The sequence below is a fragment of the Rutidosis leptorrhynchoides genome, chromosome 5 (assembly GCF_046630445.1).
Source record: "Rutidosis leptorrhynchoides isolate AG116_Rl617_1_P2 chromosome 5, CSIRO_AGI_Rlap_v1, whole genome shotgun sequence".
NCBI classification, from domain to species: Eukaryota; Viridiplantae; Streptophyta; class Magnoliopsida; order Asterales; family Asteraceae; genus Rutidosis; species Rutidosis leptorrhynchoides.
Window position 1 is genome coordinate 18,918,686 of NC_092337.1, and position 18,979 is coordinate 18,937,664.

Below are 18,979 nucleotides of genomic sequence, written 5' to 3' on the forward strand. Positions count from 1 at the left end.
TTTAAAGCCTTATAAAAACTATAGTCTAATTTTACAAGAATTGGGAAACTATGTGAAATGTTAAAATGTTTCGATTGCCATGATCATTCAACTATAGTATTAAGTCACTATTTGCTACAGTAAATTGCTACAGTAAACCACTATTTGCTACAGTAAACACTATTTGCTACAGTAAAACACTATTTGCTACAGTAAAACACTATTTGCTACAGTAAATACTATTTGATGTCGATCGCATGGCAAAAACACTGAAAACTCATGCGATCGCATGAGCTACAGTAAATCGAAAAGTACTATAAAAAGGCCAGTTTTTTCGACGAAATACTTCACAACATATTTTCTTATGTAATATAAATTTTAATTTATAATTATAATTATAATTTTAATTTAAGTTAATAATAATAAAGTATATTCGAGGGTGTTTTAATTCGGGTTTCAAACCGCTTTAAGCTAAGGAAATATTGGGTATTGTTTGGGGTATTGTTCTTGAATCCAAGGCCAACCATACAGTCATCTACCGTCATTATGTCTACGCAATTTGCCTACAATATTGAGTCTCAATATTGAACTGTGAGTTTATAGTCTCCCTTTTTAAATACTTTAAATATTTTTGGGCTGAGAATGCATGCAATTTATTTTAAACGCGATAAGACACAAGTACATACTAAATTCTACACTGAGTTAAACCGGAAATCCCTTAGCTTTGGTAACTAGTAGCTGCCAGTACATAGGATATGGACTGGTGGGCGCGAATAATTGTATATGGATCCATAGGGCTTGACATCCCCGTCCGAGCTAGAGCGCTAGCCTTTTAACGGACGTATGTTATTTGAGTTTAAGACACGTTGGTTTGCGTGTATTAAAACGAATGGGGTAATTATCACTATAGCGTTAAGTTTAGTTACCAGGGTGCTCTGTTACGTAGAATCTATTGATAAACTTTTGATGAAATCTTGTGGTCTATCTTTATACATGTTTATGACTCGAGCAATTAAACCTATAACTCACCAACATTCGTGTTGACTTTTTTAGCATGTTTTATTCTCAGGTCCTTAGAATGCTTCCGCTGTGATGTGCTTGTTGCCTGCATGGAGTCTCTCATGCTTTGTACAAAGTTTATTGCATTCAAAATAAAACTGCGTTGTGTAATAAATAATTGGACTGTGATGTCAACCTGTAAATTAAAGACTTATGTATTTCGGGGTTTTGCTTATACCTAAGCACTCGCCCACATGTTTATAACTTTCTATGTTTAGAAAGTCACTTATTTTAATGAATGCAATATTTTATCAAAACGTATCATATAGAGGTCAAAACCTCACTGTGGAATCAATGATTAACGTGCCGCGTCAATAGCGATTTTGACGGGTCGTTACACTCTGACAGCTATTCCGATATGGATATTCACCTGAATTCCGAAGACAGTGTAACCGGAATGGATCAACCAATTAACCATCATCTATTCTGGATGAATTGGGGATGGGTTCGTAGCCTACTTAATTATTGGAGACAAGAAGAAGGCGATCCCTTCCATCCACCACATTGCCCTCTTGGCGAAGAACCTGAAGCACTTACCGGCGAACCGGTTCGAGACATCATTTTCTCTCTCATTTCCAGAGTATCTCATTACGATAATAAACTATCTCAAATTCTGGATCTTATTCATCCGCTCGTCCGAACAGCCAATCATCCCGGTGTAGTAGAAAAAGTCAACGAGCTTCGCGCTCGGGTAGTAGCTTTGGAGAATACGGTGCAAAGGTTACAAGCACCAGCAGCATCACCGGCATCAACAGTACCACCTACAACAACACCAATAGTACCATTACCACCACCAACAACATCCGTATCGTAAACCTCAACTTCACAATCTGTCCCACGAGCATCAACGTCATACGCACCGTAGTTACCAAGAAATACCAGCAACAATTACCGATGAAGTATTAACTCATTTCCCCTGAAGAAATTTTATGTATATTTAATATATATGAATTTTGAAATCAAAATAAATCTTTTCGTACTAAGCTATTACGTGTGAATCTTAACTGGTAGGTACTACTCGGTTAGTTCATATTTCTAATATGCAATGATGTACATCCTTCCTTAACAACTTAACCATTGTTAACTACAATCTCTGTTTCAACTTAATGAATTCCATTTCATAATAAACCAAGTGTATTATTCAATTACATAATTGATTTTACATTTTCGATATACTCGAAACTTTCCAGAAAACATCATTTTTACCTTGCGAAGTTAGCAAGAGTTCCATAAGCACCAACATGATTCACTGAGAAAATATCAATAAAACTGAATAACGAAGTATTGATTACATTAGTAAAATACTCCACGAAGATTATGAAATCTTTAATGTTTTAGAGATTATTCATTTCTAATCCAGCCAAAAAAAAATTAAATGAGCTTAATATGATATTAACTCATTAAATCTGTGTTACATCTGAAGAAAATATACATACATATATTTTCATAAAAACGGTAATAAAAATTCTTTTATACAAAGTATTAATTGTGAAATCTTTAACGGGTAGGTAACACCCAGGAAATATATAAGTTCGCAATTAATATGTTACACTGTACATTCTTCAACTTTGATTCAAAAATTATTAACAATGCTCACAACGATATACAATCATTTTCATACAAATTCAATTACATATTCTGATATTGACGGATCAGAATCCAAGTCATAACTCTTAACCGGTGACATCATTCTTAGATCTCTACATCTTTCAAATCTATACTTTGACTTCAAAACTGTGCAAGATCCTTTAGCGTTGTTTTCACCGAAAATAACCTTGCAATTTCTTTTTCAAAGTATCCAGTTTTACCCCACTTCCAACCAGTCAATTTCAACTTTTCAGATTAGCCTTATTATAACCTTGACATATACATTTTTGTTACCGGGGAACCTTTTATGTTCCACCACATTAGCAATAAATTTACCAACAACTTCATTGATCCTTGACCTTTCGAAAAATCCTTATACTCATTGAAACCCTATCATGTACTCATCCACATCTTGTAACGGTAATTTCCATACCAACTACCGGGAATTAGCAATCAGTATTTTGAATCTCGCAGCATTTTCTACGACAACAGTTATATATAGATAACATCTATCTTCTAGACTTACTTACTTCGAAGGTGAAGTTTCTGAAAAACATCCCAAACTATGAACGAGTTCTCTGAAATTGGAACAATGTTGATGAAGCAGCAAAAACGGTAAACGACTTTAACGGTCAAAAGTTTAATGATAAAGAATAATATGGTGGTAAAGCTGAGAAAAATAGAAGGTTTGGAACTGAAAAATGAATTGAGCAGACCGTGAAGGAGGCTGTAGACAAATCACAAAGACTAAATCTACCTTCAAAGAATCCAAATGATTCAGTGTCTGTTGAAATCATTAGCGAATACCTTGCTCTTTACTCTAAAACCTTTGCGGACAATATTCTTCATCATCATCTTATCTTAAATATTCTAAGATATCATCGTATCTCCCATTATAAATATCCTCCACATTTCTGAAGATATTTTTCGAAACCATTCTTATCTGAAATCATTACCTCTTCGCGCTATCTGTGTTACATCATAAAAGAAACTATTTTAGTTTCTAAAATCTGAAAAATTCGAAAAATGGATGTTTTGAAGTAATGTTGGGAATTGAAGCATGAGTTAGTATAATATAATGATACTTGATCAACGTGATTATATTACAGTAAGTCATGCTGAGTTTCTAATGGAACGTGATAAAGGTTCACAGATCCCACCCTTATCATGAACCATGTTACATAACTCTTTCATTCTATTTAATCTCTAAACATATCAAGAAAATATTTATCTTGATGATTCGGTCTTTTCTAGATATTCTGGTAATTTGACAAATCAAATCGTGCTATTACCTTTCCTTTCTACTTTGTATATTATGATCATTCGAAACTCCATACCTACGAATTCTGGACCATTATTCGCTTGACTTGAAGTCGGGAAGGAAAAACGAAAGCATGGAGCTCCTAAATATAAGGGAAAATATAAAGCCTGACAACAACACATATATTACAAACCGTGTATATCAATGCGTATAGCAATATAAAGATACGGTAGAATGAAAAATAATATAACCCCAAGGTAGTGGTAGAAGAAAATAACTTCCTCTGGTGGTAGATGAAAAAGAAGAATGACAGATATGAAAATTAGGAGTATATCAAGAAGCAGAACTGGATGAAGCATTTCACAATCTTTGGAAGTATGAAATGAGGAAAAAGATGTAGGAGTGATGAAAATAATAAAATGGAAGTGGTCAATTTATAGCGAAATATCGGACACAGCAATAGATGCAGATTACGAATTTAATCAAAGAAAATCCTAATTTCCGCAATTTCTAAAGAATCAAATCTTATTTAGATTATGAAGATTTTCTATTCCTTAAATTCTAAAAATCAATCGATACTACGTCAAGAGTTAAGACGAATCTCTATTCTTCATTTCACTCTATTATGATAACTTTTCTCATACGCTTCGAGTAATTGGATTGTTTTATTCATATTATTCAATGGTGATAAAACTCTATTTATCAACTCATATTCGTCATGAAAATATTTTTATTGTTAGCCATGACGACCTCACTCAAATTTCGGGACGATATTTCTTTAACGGGTAGGTACTGTGATGACCCGAAAATTTCTGACCAAATTTAAACTTAATCTTTAACGTTTCCGACACGATAAGCAAAGTCTATAAAACTGAATCTCAAAATTCTTGAACTATTCAATTACCCTGTTTGTCCGATGATTCACAAACGTCATAATATGTATTATATAAACATAAGAGTTTTCAATATATACGGAATCATGCAAATAATATTTATATATGAAATGATAAAAATTTACTATTAAACGATGCTTTTCAAATTAAAAATTTTACGTATTAAGTCGTTTTATTTTTATGATATAATTTTTGTAATTTTTTTTAAGAAACGAAGTTAAATTAAAAATGTACAATTTGTAAAGCACAACGTACAACAACGTGTAGCCTAAATAGTTGAATCGAAATTAATTCATTTACTATTCTTATGAATAGTAAATGAAACGAAATTAATTAATTTACTATTCACATGAAAGCGACATTATTGAAATTATTAATTATAAGTTACATAAAATACCCCTGAAGTATTTTAAAAATACAACTTTTAAAATCTTAATCGATTCAATTTTATTATTATATTATTATATTCTACTTTATTATATTATTATATTATTATTTTATTATTATATTATTACTTTATTATATTATTATATTATTATAATTATAAACGTACGATTCCTTTTATTATTATATTATTATTTTATTACTTTATTATATTATTATATTATTATAATTAAACACGTTTGATTCCTTTTATTATTATAATATTATTTTCTAACTATATGTATCGATCGATCGATCGATTGCAGAAACACACACACATATATGTACATATATATTTATTTCATATATTTTTATTCCGTAATAATTCTAGTGCAATATTCAAATTAAGTATTAGTAGTATACATAAAATACTACGACGGAGTTATGCTCGGGTGATTTTCAAAACGAATTTTATGAGCGGGATAAAGCTAAGGAAAATTATGGGTTATAGCTTTGGAGGTTATGGATAATGTTCATGGGTATTATTCGCAAGTCAAACCTTGTATTTATCATCTCTGTTGCGTCTACGTACTTTCCTGCAATATTGAATCACAATATTGATACGTGAGCATTCATATCTTATCTTTTATATATTAATAGTGTATACATGTCTAGTGCTCGAGTATATATGTTTATGCATGCTTGTATGCTAAATTTCGTCGTTAGACAGTTTATAATGAATCACGAATAAAATACATATATTACTGATAAAAGGTATATGATATGCATGTTTTTGGAAAGCTGGCGAAAAATCAATAACTTTTCATTTAGAAATCGCGTAATTTCGGTGAACGAATTAAAAGATATGATCAACTGAATTATGATTGACATTAATTGAAATTGCTCTTGAATCTGCAATTGATATTTAAACAACTTGTTTGTAAGATTGATAAATTAGATTTTTGAATATTACCAGCCCAGTAAATGAATCCTTATATAAGGCACGTCTCGTTTTGTTGAACAATTGTCAAAATTGACTGTTTTATCATGTTTTAAAGCCTTATAAAAACTATAGTCTAATTTTACAAGAATTGGGAAACTATGTGAAATGTTAAAATGTTTCGATTGCCATGATCATTCAACTATAGTATTAAGTCAGATTGACTTTTTGAAATGACTTTTGATAAACTTTTGTATGTTGATCTCGAGCATTAGGATTGTGATACACTATGACCTGACCTAGCTTGATAGACATTTATTGACCAACATATGTTCTCTAGGTTGAGATCTACGGTTATTTGGTAATCCAAGTTTCAGTCACATTTTGGTGAACGACTTTATATGCTGCTAAGGTGTGTTTCATTGCTCCCTTTTTAATTGCTTTTGCAATCTATATTTTTGGGCTGAGAATACATGCACTTTATTTTAAACGCAATGGATACAAGTACATACTAAATTTTACACCGAGTTTGAACCGAAAATCCCTTAGCTTTGGTAACTAGTAACTGTCAGTTATAAGAACTGGTGGGTGCGAGTAGTAGTATATGGATCCATAGGGCTTGACATCCCCGTATGTTCCAGGTATAGAAACCATAGCCTGAACTATAAAACAGACGTATGCTATTTGAGGTTAGTACACGTTAGTTTGCGTGTGTTGTACATGTTGGTTGCATGTATGTTAAAACAGAGGTACTTATTAAAACGTTAAAGTTTAGTTACCAGGGTGCTCAATCTTGTCGAATATTTTGATAAACGTTTCTGGATAAAACAACTGAAATCTTGTGATCCACCTTTATATACAGATTATGTGCAACACTAAAACTATGAACTCACCAACCTTTATGTTGACACTTGTTAGCATGTTTATTCTCAGGTTTCCTAGAAGTCTTCCGCTGTTTGCTTATATGTTTGACAAACTATGTGCATGGATTCTTACATGACATATTTTTCAAGGAAACGTTGCATTCACCAAATCATCACCATGTATCTTATTTTGACTGCATTGTCAACGGAAGTATTATTGTAAACTATTATTTACGATGATTGTCTATATGTAGAAATCATCAGATGTCGAAAACCTTTGATTTAAATATTCATTTATGGTGTGCCTTTTCAAAAGAATGCAATGTTTACAAAACGTATCATATAGAGGTCAAATACCTCGCAATGAAATCGATGAATGAAGTGTTCGTACATATGGATTTGGAACGATCGTCACAGTTGGTATCAGAGCGTTGGCCCTAGTGAACCAGGTCTTGCATGAGTATATCTAACTGATAGTTGTTAGGATGCATTAGTAAGTATGGACTTCGACCGTGTCTGCATGTTAAAAGTTTTGCTTATCATTTCTTGTCAGAAATTACATGCTTATCATTCTTAAGTCTAGACACGTTTTCCTGCATTTATTGCATAAATAGTGTATAGACAAAAATTCATTACTTAGCGTATCTATTACTGTAAACTTTTCCTGACATCTTCCGAAAATTTCTCCGTGATTTATGGAGTTTGGTATTATATATACATATGTAAATTATGTATTAAAGAATACCAAACTAAATTCTATAATCTAATTCATATCAAAAATCATCTCCCTAATTATACAAGATGGATCCCGTATCTAGTTCAAATTCCTTAAACTCTGACAGCTATTCCGATATGGATATTCACCTGAATTCCGAAGACAGTGTAACCGGAATGGATCAACCAATTAACCATCATCTATTCTGGATGAATTGAGGATGGGTTCGTAGCCTACTTAATTATTGGAGACAAGAAGAAGGCGATCCCTTCCATCCACCACATTGCCCTCTTGGCGAAGAACCTGAAGCACTTACCGGCGAACCTGTTCGAGACACCATTTTCTCTCTCATTTCCAGAGTATCTCGTCACGATAATATACTATCTCAAATTCTGGATCTTATTCATCCGCTCGTCCGAACAGCCAATCATCCCGGTGTAGTAGAAAAAGTCAACGAACTTCGCGCTCGGGTAGTAGCTTTGGAGAATACGGTGCAAAGGTTACAAGCACCAGCAGCATCACCGGCATCAACAGTACCACCTACAACAACACCAATAGTACCATTACCACCACCAACAACATCTGCATCGTAAACCTCAACTTCACAATCTGTCCCACGAGCATCAATGTCATACGCACCGTAGTTACCAAGAAATACCAACAACAATAACCGATGAAGTATTAACTCATTTCCCCTGAAGAAATTTTATGTATATTTAATATATATGAATTTTGAAATTAAAATAAATCTTTTCGTACTAAGCTATTACGTGTGAATCTTAACTGGTAGGTACTACTCGGTTAGTTCATATTACTAATATGCAATGATGTACATCCTTCCTTAACAACTTAACCATTGTTAACTACAATCTCTGTTTCAACTTAATGAATTCCATTTCATAATAAACCAAGTGTATTATTCAATTACATAATTGATTTTACATTTTCATTTTCGATATACTCGAAACTTTCCAGAAAACATCATTTTTACCTTGCGAAGTTAGCAAGAGTTCCATAAGCACCAACATGATTCACTGAGGAAATATCAATAAAACTGAATAACGAAGTAGTGATTACATTAGTAAAATACTCCACGAAGATTATGAAATCTTTAATGTTTTAGAGATTATTCATTTCTAATCCAGCCAAAAAAAAATTAAATGAGCTTAATATGATATTAACTCATTAAATCTGTGTTACATCTGAAAAAAATATACATACATATATTTTCATAAAGACGGTAATAAAAATTCTTTTGTACAAAGTATTAATTGTGAAATCTTTAACGGGTAGGTAACACCCAGGAAATATATAAGTTCGCAATTAATATGTTACACTGTACATTCTTCAACTTTGATTCAAAAATTATTAACAATGCTCACAACGATATACAATCATTTTCATACAAATTCAATTACATATTCTGATATTGACGGATCAGAATCCAAGTCATAACTCTGAACCGGTGACATCATTCTTAGATCTCTACATCTTTCAAATCTATACTTTGACTTCAAAACTGTGCAAGATCCTTTAGCGTTGTTTTCACCGAAAATAACCTTGCAATTTCTTTTTCAAAGTATCCAGTTTTACCCCACTTCCAACCAGTCAATTTCAACTTTTCAGATTAGCCTTATTATAACCTTGACATATACATTTTTGTTACCGGGGAACCTTTTATGTTCCACCACATTAGCAGTAAATTTACCAACAACTTCATTGATCCTTGACCTTCCGAAAAATCCTTATACTCATTGAAACCCTATCATGTACTCATCCACATCTTGTAACGGTAATTTCCATACCAACTACCGGGAATTAGCAATCAGTATTTTGAATCTCGCAGCATTTTCTACGACAACAGTTATATATAGATAACATCTATCTTCTAGACTTACATACTTCGAAGGTGAAGTTTCTGAAAAACATCCCAAACTATGAACGAGTTCTCCGAAATTGGAACAATGTTGATGAAGCAGCAAAAACGGTAAACGACTTTAACGGTCAAAAGTTTAATGATAAAGAATAATATGGTGGTAAAGCTGAGAAAAATAGAAGGTTTGGAACAGAAAAACGAATTGAGCAGACCGTGAAGGAGGTTGTAGACAAATCACAAAGACTAAATCTACCTTCAAAGAATCCAAATGATTCAGTGTCTGTTGAAATCATTAGCGAATACCTTGCTCCTTACTCTAAAACCTTTGCGGACAATATTCTTCATCATCATCTTATCTTAAATATTCTAAGATATCATCGTATCTCCCATTATAAATATCCTCCATATTTTTGAAGATATTTTTCGAACCCATTCTTATCTGAAATCATTACCTCTTCGTGCTATCTGTGTTACATCATAAAAGAAACTATTTTAGTTTCTAAAATCTGAAAAATTCGAAAAATGGATGTTTTGAAGTAATGTTGGGAATTGAAGCATGAGTTAGTATAATATAATGATACTTGATCAACGTGATTATATTACAGTAAGTCATGCTGAGTTTCTAATGGAACGTGATAAAGGTTCACAGATCCCACCCTTATCATGAACCATGTTACATAACTCTTTCATTCTATTTAATCTCTAAACATATCAAGAAAATATTTATCTTGATGATTCGGTCTTTTCTAGATATTCTGGTAATTTGACAAATCAAATCGTGCTATTACCTTTCCTTTCTACTTTGTATATTATGATCATTCGAAACTCCATACCTACGAATTCTGGACCATTATTCGCTTGACTTGAAGTCGGGAAGGAAAAATGAAAGCATGGAGCTCCTAAATATAAGGAAAAATATAAAGCCTGATAACAACACATATATTACAAACCGTGTATATCAATGCGTATAGCAATATAAAGACACGGGAGAATGAAAAATAATATAACCCCAAGGTAGTGGTAGAAGAATATAACTTCCTCTGGTGGTAGATGAAAAAGAAGAATGACAGATATGAAAATTAGGAGTATATCAAGAAGCAGAACTGGATGAAGCATTTCACAATCTTTGGAAGTATGAAATGAGAAAAAAGATGTAGGAGTGATGAAAATAATAAAACGGAAGTGGTCAATTTATAGCGAAATATCGGACACAGCAATAGAGGCAGATTACCCATTTAATCAAAGAAAATCCTAATTTCCGCAATTTCTAAAGAATCAAATCTTATTTAGATTATGAAGATTTTCTATTCCTTAAATTTCGAAAATCAATCGATACTACGTCAAGAGTTAAGACGAATCTCTATTCTTCATTTCACTCTATTACGATAACTTTTCTCATACGCTTCGAGTAATTGGATTGTTTTATTCATATTATTCAATGGTGATAAAACTCTATTTATCAACTCATATTTGTCATGAAAATATTTTTATTGTTAGCCATGACGACCTCACTCAAATTTCGGGACGATATTTCTTTAACGGGTAGGTACTGTGATGACCCGAAAATTTCTGACCAAATTTAAACTTAATCTTTAACGTTTCCGACACGATAAGCAAAGTCTATAAAACTGAATCTCAAAATTCTTGAACTATTCAATTACCCTGTTTGTCCGATGATTCACGAACGTCATAACATGTATTATATAAACATAAGAGTTTTCAATATATACGGAATCATGCGAATAATTATTATATTATTATATTCTACTTTATTATATTATTATATTCTACTTTATTATATTATTATTTTATTATTATATTATTACTTTATTATATTATTATATTATTATAATTTTAAACGTACGATTCCTTTTATTATTATATTATTATTTTATTACTTTATTATATTATTATATTATTATAATTAAACATGTTTGGTTCCTTTTATTATTATAATATTATTTTCTAACTATATATATCGATCGATCGATCGATTGCAGAAACACACACACATATATGTACATATATATTTATTTCATATATTTTTATTCCGTAATAATTCTAGTGCAATATTCAAATTAAGTATTAGTAGTATACATAAAATACTACGACGGAGTTATGCTCGGGTGATTTTCAAAACGGATTTTATGAGCGGGATAGAGCTAAGAAAAATTATGGGTTATAGCTTTGGAGGTTATGGGTAATGTTCATGGGTAGTGTTCGCAAGTCAAACCTAGTGTTTATCATCTCTGTTGCGTCTACGTACTTTCCTGCAATATTGAATCACAATATTGATACGTGAGCATTCATATCTTATCTTTTATATATTAATAGTGTATACATGTCTAGTGCTCGAGTATATATGTTTATGCATGCTTGTATGCTAAATTTCGTCGTTAGACAGTTTATAATGAATCACGAATTAAATACATATATTACTGATAAAAGGTATATGATATACATGTTTTTGGAAAGCTGGCGAAAAATCAATAACTTTTCATTTAGAAATCGCGTAATTTCGGTGAACGAATTAAAAGATATGATCAACTGAATTATGATTGACATTAATTGAAATTGCTCTTGAATCTGCAATTAATATTTAAACAACTTGTTTGTAAGATTGATAAATTAGATTTTTGAATATTACCAGCCAAGTAAATGAATCCTTATATAAGGCACGTCTCGTTTTGTTGAACAATTGTCAAAATTGACTGTTTTATCATGTTTTAAAGCCTTATAAAAACTATAGTCTAATTTTACAAGAATTGGGAAACTATGTGAAATGTTAAAATGTTTCGATTGCCATGATCATTCAACTATAGTATTAAGTCAGATTGACTTTTTGAAATGACTTTTGATAAACTTTTGTATGTTGATCTCGAGCATTAGGATTGTGATACACTATGACCTGACCAAGCTTGATAGACATTTATTGACCAACATATGTTCTCTAGGTTGAGATCTACGGTTATTTGGTAATCCGAGTTTCAGTCACATTTTAGTGAACGACTTTATATGCTGCTAAGGTGAGTTTCATTGCTCCCTTTTTAATTGCTTTTGCAATCTATATTTTTGGGCTGAGAATACATGCACTTTATTTTAAACGCAATGGATACAAGTACATACTAAATTCTACACCGAGTTTGAACCGAAAATCCCTTAGCTTTGGTAACTAGTAACTGTCAGTTATAAGAACTGGTGAGCGCGAGTAGTAGTATATGGATCCATAGGGCTTGACATCCCCGTCTGTTCCAGGTATAGAAACCCTAGCCTGAACTATAAAACAGACGTATGCTATTTTAGGTTAGTACATGTTAGTTTGCGTGTATTGTACATGTTGGTTGCATGTATGTTAAAACAGGGGTACTTATTAAAACGTTAAAGTTTAGTTACCAGGGTGCTCAATCTTGTCGAATATTTTGATAAACGTTTCTGGATGAAACAATTGAAATCTTGTGATCCACCTTTATATACAGATTATGTTCAACACTAAAACTATGAACTCACCAACCTTTATGTTGACACTTGTTAGCATGTTTATTCTCAGGTTTCCTAGAAGTCTTCCGCTGTTTGCTTATATTTTAGACAAGCTATGTGCATGGAGTCTTACATGACATATTTTTCAAGGAAACGTTGCATTCACCAAATCATCACCATGTATCTTATTTTGACTGCATTGTCAACGGAAGTATTATTGTAAACTATTATTTACGATGATTGTCTATATGTAGAAATCATCAGATGTCGAAAACCTTTGATTTAAATATTCATTTATGGTGTGCCTTTTCAAAAGAATGCAATGTTTACAAAACGTATCATATAGAGGTCAAATACCTCGCAATGAAATCGATGAATGACGTGTTCGTCCATATGGATTTAGAGCGATCGTCACACTAGGTCAAGTCATAGTGTATCACAATCCTAATGCTCGAGATCGACATACAAAAGTTATCCAAAGTCGTTTCAAAAAGTCAATTTTGACTATAGTTCAACAAAACTAGATGTGCCTTATATAAGGATTCATTTACTCGGTTGGTAATATTCAAAAATCCAATTTATCAATCTTACAAAAAAGTTGTTTAAATATTAATTGCAGATTAAAAAGCAATTTCAATTAACGTTAATCATAATTCAGTTGACCATATCTTTTAATTCGTTCATCGAAATTACTCGATTTCTAAATGAAAAGTTATTGATTTTTCGCCAGCTTTCCAAAAACATGTATATCATATACCTTTTACCAGTAATATATGTATTTAATTCGTGATTCATTATAAACTGTTTAACGACGAAATTTAGCATACAAGCATGCATAAATATATATACTCGAGTACTAGACATGGATACATAATTAATATATAAAAGATAAGATATGAATGCTCACGTATCAATATTGTGATTCAATATTGCAGGGAAGTACGTAGACGCAACAGAGATGATAAACACTAAGTTTGACTTGCCAATAATACCCACGTACATTACCCATAACCTCCATAGCTATAACCCATAATTTCCTTAGCTCTATTCCGCTTGAAAACCCATTTTGAAAGTGACACGCTCATGACTTCGTCGTAGTATTTTATGTATAATAATACTACTACTAATAATAATAAGATTAATAATAATTATATTATTCTTAGTAATAATAATAATAATAAAAATAATAATAATAATAATAATAATAATAATAATAATAATAATATATAATAATACGGAGGAAGAAAGATATATGTGTGTGTGACAGAAAACTGAACTCGATCGAATTTATAGGTTTTTGCTGATTCTGGTTCCCATACGATCGCATGGGCTTCCAGTGCAAATGCCATGCGATCGCATGGCCTGTCTGACAGCTCACATCTGATTTGTTTTGTAGTTCGTCGACATATTTAAATATATTATATATAATATATAATTTAAATTAATTAACTATATATTATATTATATTCTTGTGCATAGTTAATTTGTATTTTTTGTTCCGATAAGTCGTACGTCGTCACTCGACTTATGTCCCGGTTCTGGTTTTTCGATCGTTCTTTCGTACGCTGAGAAAACTTGCATTTTTCGTTTCGTGACTCGTACCTTTGTCAAAATATAGACTTAAATTATCCATAACTATACCACTCGAAATACAACTTATACATTTGAGTGTTTTGGTCATTCACTTCTATAAATCATCGTCTCGCTATTTGTTAATATATATATAATAACAATTCGTTTTATGACCAAGTTAATATTATATTTTATCGTATTGTTAAATATACATTTTCAATATTAATAAACACGTTTTAAAATACATATCGCAAGTTATTCATATATCTAATTCCAACAGTTAATATTCCTTATTATTGTATGTGTCCAAATTACGTCATTTAAACAAACACTTTACCATTTTTTTCGAATATCGTTAAAAATGAACGATTTCCCAAATCAACGTGGACCTCACAACAGAGACCCATAATAATATCATAATCATTAAGAGACCTGATAAATATCTTTTAATTCAATCGTTTGACATTCTCTTTTAATTCCGTAGTTAAATATATCAATCAGATAATTAAACCAATAAGTTTAATGCACAGTATCATTTACTTAACACTTTGTTACGTTTTCAAGTTATAGTGTATATATATATATATATATATATATATATATATATATATATATATATATATATATATATATATATATATATATATATATATATATATATATATATATATATATATATATTACATATAATTGTTCGCGAATCGTTGAGAACAATCGAAGGGTAATTGAACATATGAAAGTAGTTCAAAAATATTGAGATTCAGTTTTACAGACTTTGCTTATCGTGTCGGAAACGTTAAAGTTTAAGTTTAAATTTGGTCAGAAATTTCCGGGTCATCACACCACACTCATTTATCGTTGTCCTCGAGCCACTCGAAGACCTTACTTTCGTCATCCCAGTATGCAAAATGCGAAACCTCGTCGTAATCAGCGTTTCGCCTTAAGTGATCGAACAAATTGCTAATGTAAAGCCCGGTAACCGCCACATCTATGGTATCGACCCTCCCACCGACGTATCGGTCCATGTCATCAGAAAACAACCCGCCACCGTGAATCTCGATCGTAACCATGTTTGTGAAAACTATTTTTGTGTATAAATTGAGAGTAAAAATTTGAAAGTGATAATGTATGTTTTTAGTTAAGTAATGTGGTATATATATATATATATATATATATATATATATATATATATATATATATATATATATATATATATATATATATGAAATGGGTTGGAAAAAAGAAAAAGAAAAAAAAAAGTTCAACCGTTGAAATTTTGAACATTTAAAAATTTGATGCGGGCCCCACATTTTCTGACTGTGAGAACCGTTGCAGCAGCCACTGGCGGAGCCAGTGGCGAACTGCTGGTGATGGTGGTGATCGGGTGGCGGCCGGTGGCGGGCTGGCTCAAATACGATTGCATCCGGCCTAAAGGATCTCGTCTTTGACCAAAGCTAGAAAAAATCCGACCGCGCGTTGCTGCGGTTGTATTCGACGCGCGGTCCAATTTGGATATACGATGTCCGTTTCGCGTATAGTTAGTCGTGTTGTATATGTATGTATATGTATGTAATATAGCCCGAAATATTTATTTTTTTTAACGATGTCCGTTTCGCGTATAGTTAGTCACGTTGTGTTCGTAAAATTATTTCGAGTTGAACGGTGGTCTCGGAAAAATTTAACTCGCACCGAGCGTGAATATAGGGCCCGTTATTTAGTGTTTTTTTAACGATGTCCGTTTCGCATATAGTTAGTCCCGTTGGGTTCGTGAGATTTTTTCGAGTTGAATGGTGGCCTCGGAAAAATTTAACTCGCACCGAGCGAGAAGATAGGGCCCGTTATAAATTTGGGTGGAGTAAGGTTTTTTTATTTTAATTAAATTATAAATTTACTTTTTTTACCCCTGAAAAAGTGTAAAGTTGAGGGGGTGTTGTGTAATTTGAGCGAAAGTTGGGTGACCATTTGTAGTGTGAACGCAAACTTAAAACGGCGATTCGTTAAAACTGAAACGACCAAAAATGGGGTGAGATTTAGTATATTTTATTTTAATATTTTAATTAAATTATAAATTTACTTTTTTTACCCCTGAAAAAGTGTAAAGTTGAGGGGGTGTTGTGTAATTTGTGCGAAAGTTGGGGGACCATTTGTATTGTGAACGCAAACTCAAAACGGCGATTCGTTAAAACTGAAGCGACCAAAAATGAGGTGAGATTTAGTATGTAGGTATAATATAATATAATATAATATAATATAATATAATATAATATAATATAATAATATAATATAATGAGTGCATGGTCGGTACTTGTCTTATAATTGGTCCATTTGTCATGTTAACCGCTCATTCCATTACAACGTGGATATTTAGAGGCTAATTTTTTCCATATGTTTTCTTTTTGTCCTTTTTCTTTTTAAATTTTAACTTGCTATATTTGATTGTCACATGCTTGACTGTAACAAACTGATGTAAAAAAGCACCTACGATTAAAATATACTGTGTAATAACATGCTTACTTAAAATTAATTAATTCTAATTCAAAGTTATACTAACAAAATACTCCGTATTTTTTTCTTATACCACATAGAGTCAACACGGAACCACTTTTGTATACCTAGCTAGCCACCAGTTAACACCCTACGGAAATCAGGTACAAGGCCCCACGGCCTATGTCTCCTACGACGGTCATACCACATTTAAGCCGGCAACGGCCATTGTCCTATTTGAGATGAAAACATCTTTCTAGATTCATAATTTTTTTTCTTTGGAATATGTATATATACACGAGAGATTAAGCGATAAACATTTTCTAGGATAATGAGATAAGTATTTTGTTATTTTTTATAACATTACAATACAATTCGACTTTAAAATTTAAATTTTTAATTTCTAGGATTAGTATTCATTATTCAGATTCAGGAAAAAAAAAAATTTACAGCACGTTAACATACATCAGATGTATGATAACAAATTATGTATGTTCACGTGGTGTAAAAAATATTTTTTTTAAATATTTTTTTAATTTTTTTTCTTCTGAATCTACATAATCAATATTAACTCCAAATTTTCTTTTAAATCTAAACTCTAATTTTAAAGTTATAAAAATAACAATTTACTTATAACATTCAGAACATTTTAATTTTTTATTTTGTTTACAAATGAAATACAATTCTCTTTACACACTTAAATGTATCCATGTAAGAAAAAAATCTAATAATAAGGAATTAACTGTGAATTTTAACAAAAAAGGTATATTATAATAATGATATATTTCATACGTTCCAATTTAATTATTCAGTACTCTCTTTTAAAATATTTCAAAATAATTGTTCAGGTCAAGAAATAGATAAGAATAGTAGGTAAACAAAATATTTATACTCATACGTTTTACATTTAAGACAAAAGGATGTATAAAAATTAAGAACTAAAACTAAAAAATGAATAAAAAAATAATTTAATAAAATATTTCTTTAACTGTGTATGTATAGAATTATAAACTATCAAAAAATTGTTAAATGTTTATATTGCGGAGTCATGTATTGTTGTAGCTTTATGTCTCAAAGCGCAGGTCATCTTTACTACTGTATTAATTTTAAATTATCAAGCAAAATCATTTTACCACAACAACGCACGACCTATTTATTCACTCGTTATAAACAATTGTTATTCACTATACATATAATTTACTATGTATCTGTTTACTAAAGTTAACCATGCTAATTTATAAAATCATCACTTATTATTTATCTATATTAATATCAATATAAAAAAATTTAAACTAAACATATAATAATATATATCAATAAAATTTTTTTTAACTAAACATAAATAATATAGAGATTTTTTTTAACAACAATCCTTAGAGCTATTGTTGTGGGGCTTAAAACTTTGTACATTGCGGTTACATTGACTTTTACATACATTTTACAAATATTTTAAACTTCTTAACGGCATTAAGAGAATAAGGAGTCGTGACACTCGCAGTATCTAATTTCAGTGTCTAGTAGACACTGAAATTTAACACTGAAGACAAAAGTGAAGAAATGATTTAGTGTCTAACCTGAGTATCTAATCCATTTTTAATTAGCATTTAATTTATTTTTTATACTTTCATTTATTATTTATTTGTTGGGATGATTTGAGCTATTTTTATTTTGGTTGTTAGACATTTTTTTAATTAAGATTGTAGAGAGAAATGGGGAGAAATGAAATATAAATTGATGTGAAAAGTGAGGTAGTTTTGGTAGTTTAAATAGAAGTTAAATTTACTATTAAAAAAACAATTAAAATTATATGTTAAACGTACATTCTTTAAAAAAATCAATCGTTGCTCATTTAATTTTCAACACTGCACACAAGACATTGAACCTCGACAGTAAGCAGTGAGGCGGTAAAA